At 40.2% G+C, this 6,515-nt stretch overlaps 1 non-coding gene across 1 annotated transcript; it reads left to right on the forward strand.

Moving 5' to 3' along the window:
* The first annotated feature begins 3,106 nt into the window (after positions 1-3,106).
* LOC142426991 (U6 spliceosomal RNA) lies at positions 3,107-3,213 on the forward strand. Its single transcript, XR_012779840.1, has one exon. It is a non-coding gene; the product is annotated as a U6 spliceosomal RNA (small nuclear RNA).
* The last annotated feature ends 3,302 nt before the right edge of the window (positions 3,214-6,515 follow it).

Here is a 6,515-nt window from a genome sequence, read left to right on the forward strand (position 1 = left end):
CAAATACGTCCAGGGAAAGCGCTCAAACTCAATTACCAGTAAGGTAAACGTCGAATGCTCAGGGAAGGGGGAAAAATTACAGAACACCATGTTTGGAGAGAAAAGCATCAATACCCAGCTATTGGGAGCCCCACCCAGCCCCCTTAGTCTGGAAAGGCAAACTGTGCACAGGAACCCGACATCCTGGAGCGAATTTGATTTGTGCAAGTTCTGGGATACTATTGAACCAGGAAATTCAAGAATTTCGGGGTCAAATGTGCTTGACTTTGAAGTTTCGTTAATGTTTTTGTGGGACTCGGGCATGGCATGGACTCTGTTGCATAAAACTCCAAGGCAAGGTAAATGTTCTTGGTCCAAGAGTCATGCTTCTTTTTTCTTTTAACCTTTTTATTAGGGCTCATACAACTCTTATCGCAAACCATACATACAGGAATTGTGTAAAACACATCTGTACATTCATTGCCCTCATCATTCTCAAAACATTTGCTCTCCATCTAAGCCCCTGGCATCAGCTCCTCATTTTTCCCTCCCTCCCAGCTCCCCCCTTCCTCATGAGCCATTGATAATTTATGTTATTATTTTGTCATATCTTGCTCTGTCCGAAGTCTCCCTTCACCCACTTTTCTGTTGTCCATCCCCCAGGGAGGAGGTCACATGTAGACCCTGGTAATTGGTTCCCTCTTTCCAACCCACTATCCCTCTACCCTCCCAGTATCGCCACTCACACTGTTGGCCCTGAAGGGATCATTCACCCTGGATTCCCTGTGTTTCCAGTACCAGTGTACATCTGTACCAGTGTACATCCTCTGGTCTAGCCAGACTTGCAAGGTAGAATTCAGATCATGATAGTGGGAGTGGGGGGAGAAAGCATTTAGGAACTAGAGGAAAGTTGTATTTTTCATTGGTGCTACATCGCACCTTGACTGGCTTGTCTCCTCCCCTAGACCCCTCCCCAAGGGGATCTCCAGTGGCCGACAAATGGGCTTTGGGTCTCCACTCTGCACTGCGCCCCTCATTCACTACAGTCAGATTTTTTTGTTCTGATGATGCCTTCTACCTGATCCCTTTGACACTTTGTGATCGCACAGGCTGGTGTGCTTCCTGCATGTGGGCTTTGTTGCTTCTGAGCTAGATGACTGCTTGTTTATCTTCAAACCTTTAAGACTCCAAACGCTATAGCTTTTGATAACTGGGCATCATCAGCTTTCTTCGCCACATTTGCTTATGCACCCATTTGTCCTCAGCGATCGTATAATGGAAGTGTGCACCCAATTATATGATTTTTATTTCCTTTGATGCCTGATAACTGATCCCCTTGGCACCTCGTGATCACACAGGCTGGTGTGTTCTTCCATGTGCGCTTTGTTGCTTCTGAGGTAGATGGCCATTTGTTTACCCTCAAGCTTGTAAGACCCCAGATGCTATATATTTTGATAGCCGAGCACCATCAGCTTTCTTCGCCACATTTGCTTATTCACCCGCTTTGTCTTCAGCGGTTGTGTTGGGAGGGTTAGCATCATAGAATGCCAATTTAATAGAAGAAAGTATTCTTGCATTGGAGGTTTGAGTCCCTTCAGAGGTCTCTTGGAAGAAAGGCCTGGCACCTGCTTCTGAAACAGCAGCCACTGAAAAACCTGTGGCGCACAGCACAATTCTGTTATCCAGGGTGGCGATGACTTGGAGTCAACTCCGTGCCAACTGGCTTAGCTGGTTCATTTTGGGTGACCAGCGGCCATCCAGGCCTGCCTCTCCTTATTCACTATGCTTAGCTTTTTCTCCCACTCACATCTGTCCTCCCCGCCCCTACTGCTCTCAGGTGAGCTGTCATTAGTGTGAAAATGTGCCATTCTCAGCTTTCCTCATTGGGCGAAACAAGATTCTTTGTGTTCTCTTCCCCTCCTGAGCATGGACTCTGCAGGAATTGGGTCCAAGTTTACCTTCAAAACAAGTCTCCAGAAAGTCAACATGAGTTTCACTTCATGGCAAGCAAGCTCTCCCACACACTGAGTCCTTCCATGTCTGTCTATCTTCTCACCTTCTTGGCCACCCAGGACATCTCATCTGTAACACATGAGCCTCGAGGCTCCTCTTGCATGTACTGGGAAACCTCATGAGGCAACAGGTAGATATTGTCGCCTAGCTGCAGGTTATTTCAAACCCAGGTATTTCATTCATCTCGTATGCATGTGGAAAATGAATAATAAAAAGGAGGCTGCACTTGAAGTATGGTGTTGACAATGAATATTGAAAATACAATGGACTGTTCGAGAGCAAACAAAACTCATGAAATCAAGAACGGTGAGATTTTCTCTCATGTACTTTGGGCATGTTATCAGGAGAGACCATTCCTGTAAAAGGACAATATGTGTTCATCAGAAGGACAGTGAAATAGAGGAATACCCTCACTAAGGTGGATTGACACCGTGGCTGCAATAAGCACCTCAGATTTAGCAACTGCTGTGATGATGGAACAGGTGTTATCAGCCAAAAATGACCTGTTCTTTCGAGGCAATGTTTCATTTTCTTGTGCAAAGGGTCCTGATGCCTCAGAACTACTAGATGGCCCCTAACAAGAACAGCAACAGCTGTCAAGGGAGACGATGTCAAGGTGTCCAGGAAGAGAAAGAATGTGTGGAAACTGATTGTGGTAGCAATTGTACAATAATGCTTGATGTGACTGAACTATGGAATGATATGATTTATGTATTAACTATCAATTAAGATATATAAATATATATATATATGTAAAATGAAAAAAAAAACATTTCAATGGTATGGAAACTGGAGCTGAAGAGCAAAGAACTAAAGAGCAAATCAAAATCCAAAAAAAGGAGATTCAATGCTTTTTAATTCACTGGAAGTCCATTGACTGAAAGTCCACAGCAAAAGGAGGCATTTGTTATGACTATCATTTTCTAGATTTGGGGAGATATATAAGATGTAGGAATGGAATCATCATCTGGCTTAAAATGGAAAACATGAGAGAATATTACAATATTAAGTCTGTGTTAGACCAGGTTGCCTGGAGAAACAAATCGAGAGAAAATCGTGTGTGTGTAAGAGAGAATTTTATATCAGAGAGCAATTGTATGTTAAGAAAACATCCGTGCTCGCTTCGGGAGCACATATACTAAAATTGGAACGATACAGAGAAGATTAGCATGGTCCCTGCACAAGGATGACACACAAATTCATGAAGCGTTCCATATTAAAAAAGAAAACATCCCAGCCCAGTCCATATCAAGTTCATATATTCAACATTAGCCCTTGTGTCTGACACTAGTCCATAAATTTCTCTTCAGACTCATGCAGCGTATTCAATGATGCCAAGTGCAGAATGATCACCAGCTGGTGGGTGAAAAGTCTTGTGGATCCAGTGGCAGGAGAAGCATCTCCAGGGTTCTGGCTGCCATCAGTGTGGCTCCATGTGGCTCGTTAACAGGAAGTTAAAGTAGAGAGTAGCCTGCCTCTTCTGATGGCAGAATCAAGAAAGAGAGAGAAAGACACAGGGTATTCCCAGAATACTCAGAGAAGGCCACAGCCACGTAAGCCTAAGTGGGTGTAGTTGGCATAGCTAACCTAACTATCACAAAGTCTAGATTCAGTAATGAACTTCTGACCAGAAATATATGTAAATCACCAGAAGGTGGGAAAAATGAGCTTAGAAAGCTTGAAACTTGCGGTTAGTTCAAATTTAAGAATTAATACTTTATATGACCTTAAATTAATCTAAATTGGTTGAAGAAATTTTCTGGTAATAAAGAAGATGAATACTGACTTAGGAATTAGAGGAAAGTATTACTTTTTATATAAACTAAGGGAGAGAATTATCCTGCCCAAGGGACAGAAGATTGAAAAAATTATGAGGTACCTACAGTGAAATGTACTCTTCTCTTTTCCTCATAGGTTTATGCAGCGAGACAAATGCAAGACACAGGACTGAAGGATGGAGAGATATAATGCATTGCTAGATTGCTACCCATTATCTGAGTCATTTTCACACTCACTTGAGCACCTGGACACTGTGATCTTCGTCAGTACACTTATTTTTCCTTGAATAATTTGGATTGCATGTTGGTCTCCTAACCACAAGTCAACAGTTCAAAATCACTGGCCACTCTAGGAAAGAAAGTTGAGGCTTTCTCTTCCTTTAGAGTTGTAGCCTCAGAAACCGATAAGGGCAGTTCTACTCTGTCCCATAGGGTCAACATCAGCCACAGTGGACATGATGGCAGTGAGTCAAAGCAAAGTTGTGGTTCTTATCTCTAGCACGCCATGACTTGTTCTTTAAGTGGAGTTAGAAAAACTGTAAGGACAATGACAGAAAGGACGGCAGATTGAAAACAAGACATAGGTGTGAAGAAAATGAAGGAACTCCACGAGTGGGTGGGGTGAAAATAAGGGTATGACAATGCTACAATAAAAGACTAGAGGAAGAGATGTACCACTGGATTTTGATGGGAAACATTTTTACACAATAACACTCAGGTCTGCAGAAGAGCAGCGCATAGTCTTTGGTTTCGAGATGTCCGTAGATTGGTGGAGTTACAATGTTAGCTGTATTAGTCTCATATAGACAAGGATCCCATGTGATACAACAATATTAAAAACCAACTCCCAAATCTGAAATTTCAGCTGAAATCTTGTATTTGCCATATAATTAATCTGCAATTTAGTGTTCTTATACATACAATGAGCATAGTATATAGTACTCATCTCATAAAACTTGTGGGGATTACTAAAAATATATAAAACATTTAGTGTATACTAGATATATTTGAGTTTATCGTTAAATAGTTAAAATGTTTGCATAGAGAAGAAAGAGCTCCAGAACTTATGATTAATAAGTATAGAGGAATCTAATAAAATATATCTTGAAAATGGGTCATTATAGTAATAATTTTAGTGTTAACAGAATTATAATAGAAGCAAATAATGATTTCTGAATTTAGAAGCAGTTTGATTGATGATGCCATTCAGAATATATTGTTGGGTTCATTCATACATTAACAATCTTTTTTTGTTTTAATTGTTTTATTAGGGACTCATAAAACTCTTATCACAATCCATACATACAGGAATTGTGTAAAGCACATCTGTACATTCATTGCCCTCATCATTCTCAAAACATTTGCTCTCCACTTAAGCTCTTGGCAACAGGTCCTCATTTTCCCCCTCCCTCCCAGCTCCCCCTCCCTCATGAGCCCTTAATAATTTTATAAATTATTATTATTTTGTCATATCTTGCCCTGTCTGACATTTCCCTTCACCCACGTTTCTGTTGTCCATCCCCCAGGGAGGAGGTCACATGTAGATTCTTATAATCGATTCCCTCTTTCCAACTCACTCTCCCTCTACCCTCATCTTTTATATAAAGTCTAAAATATACCAAACAGTTTTCTAGAACTCCATAATCACATATCCAAACCACTGCCATCCGGGTGATTCAGATTTCTAAGACTCTTTATATTGACGCACACTGCCCTCATGGCATGTAACTCCTTTAGAAAACCTTCCTCTGGAATTCTGGAGAGGTGGCGGAACAATGGGCTAAGTGTGGAGCTGCTACCAGAAAAGCCAGCGGTTCAAACTCAACAGCCACCTCTCTGGTGAAAGACAGGGCAGTGTGCGTCAATATAAAGAGTCTTAGAAATCTGAATCACCCGGATGGCAGTGGTTTGGATATGTGATTATGGAGTTCTAGAAAACTGTTTGGTATATTTTAGAGCCTTATGAGCCCCAATAAAAAGATTAAAAAAAAAAGAAAATGATTAGGGCAAAGAATGTACGGATGTGCTTTATACAATTGATGTATGTATATGTATGGATTGTGATAAGAGTTGTATGAGCCCCTAATAAAATGTAAATAAATAAATAAATAAATAAATTTAAAAAAAAAGAAAAGGAGGTAGCACCTTGGAGGAAAACAACAAACTTGGGGAAAGATTCAGGGATGGTTGTTTTGCAGGCCATTGTGGGCCACACGAATGTGTTTACTCACACAGCAGATGCTTCAATAACTTCAGGAACAAGGGAAGTGAAAAGATAGTGGGATTTTTGGAGCCCTCTTATATTTAAGCTCTAAGGAACTGCATAATCCATTTAAAATACAAAAGCAAATCATGAAAAGTGATCATGCCGATATTCCCTGTAATTTTTAATGATCTTATATCTAATATCCAGAGTCTACCTATTGTTTAACCTGTTCTGTCAGGTTCTCCCATGTTGGTTTGTTCACAGAAAGAAGAGCTAGTTGTTCAAGTAGATTAAATCTTTAGTTAGGTCAAAACTTGACTCACTATGGTATATTGTACAGTATATATACATGTGTGTGTATATTGTACAGTATATATATATATCACATCAGTATTTTCAGAACTATTATATTCTCTTTTAATTTTTTAAACAAATAAGCAGTCAAATAAATTTACTGAGTCAAATTATTTTGCGAATGTATTTATTCAATTGCTTTATTCTTCTCTGGAAGAATGTCATTCCAGGAAATATTAGGAAAC

Source organism: Tenrec ecaudatus, chromosome 14 (genome assembly GCF_050624435.1).
Source record: "Tenrec ecaudatus isolate mTenEca1 chromosome 14, mTenEca1.hap1, whole genome shotgun sequence".
Lineage (NCBI taxonomy): Eukaryota > Metazoa > Chordata > Mammalia > Afrosoricida > Tenrecidae > Tenrec > Tenrec ecaudatus.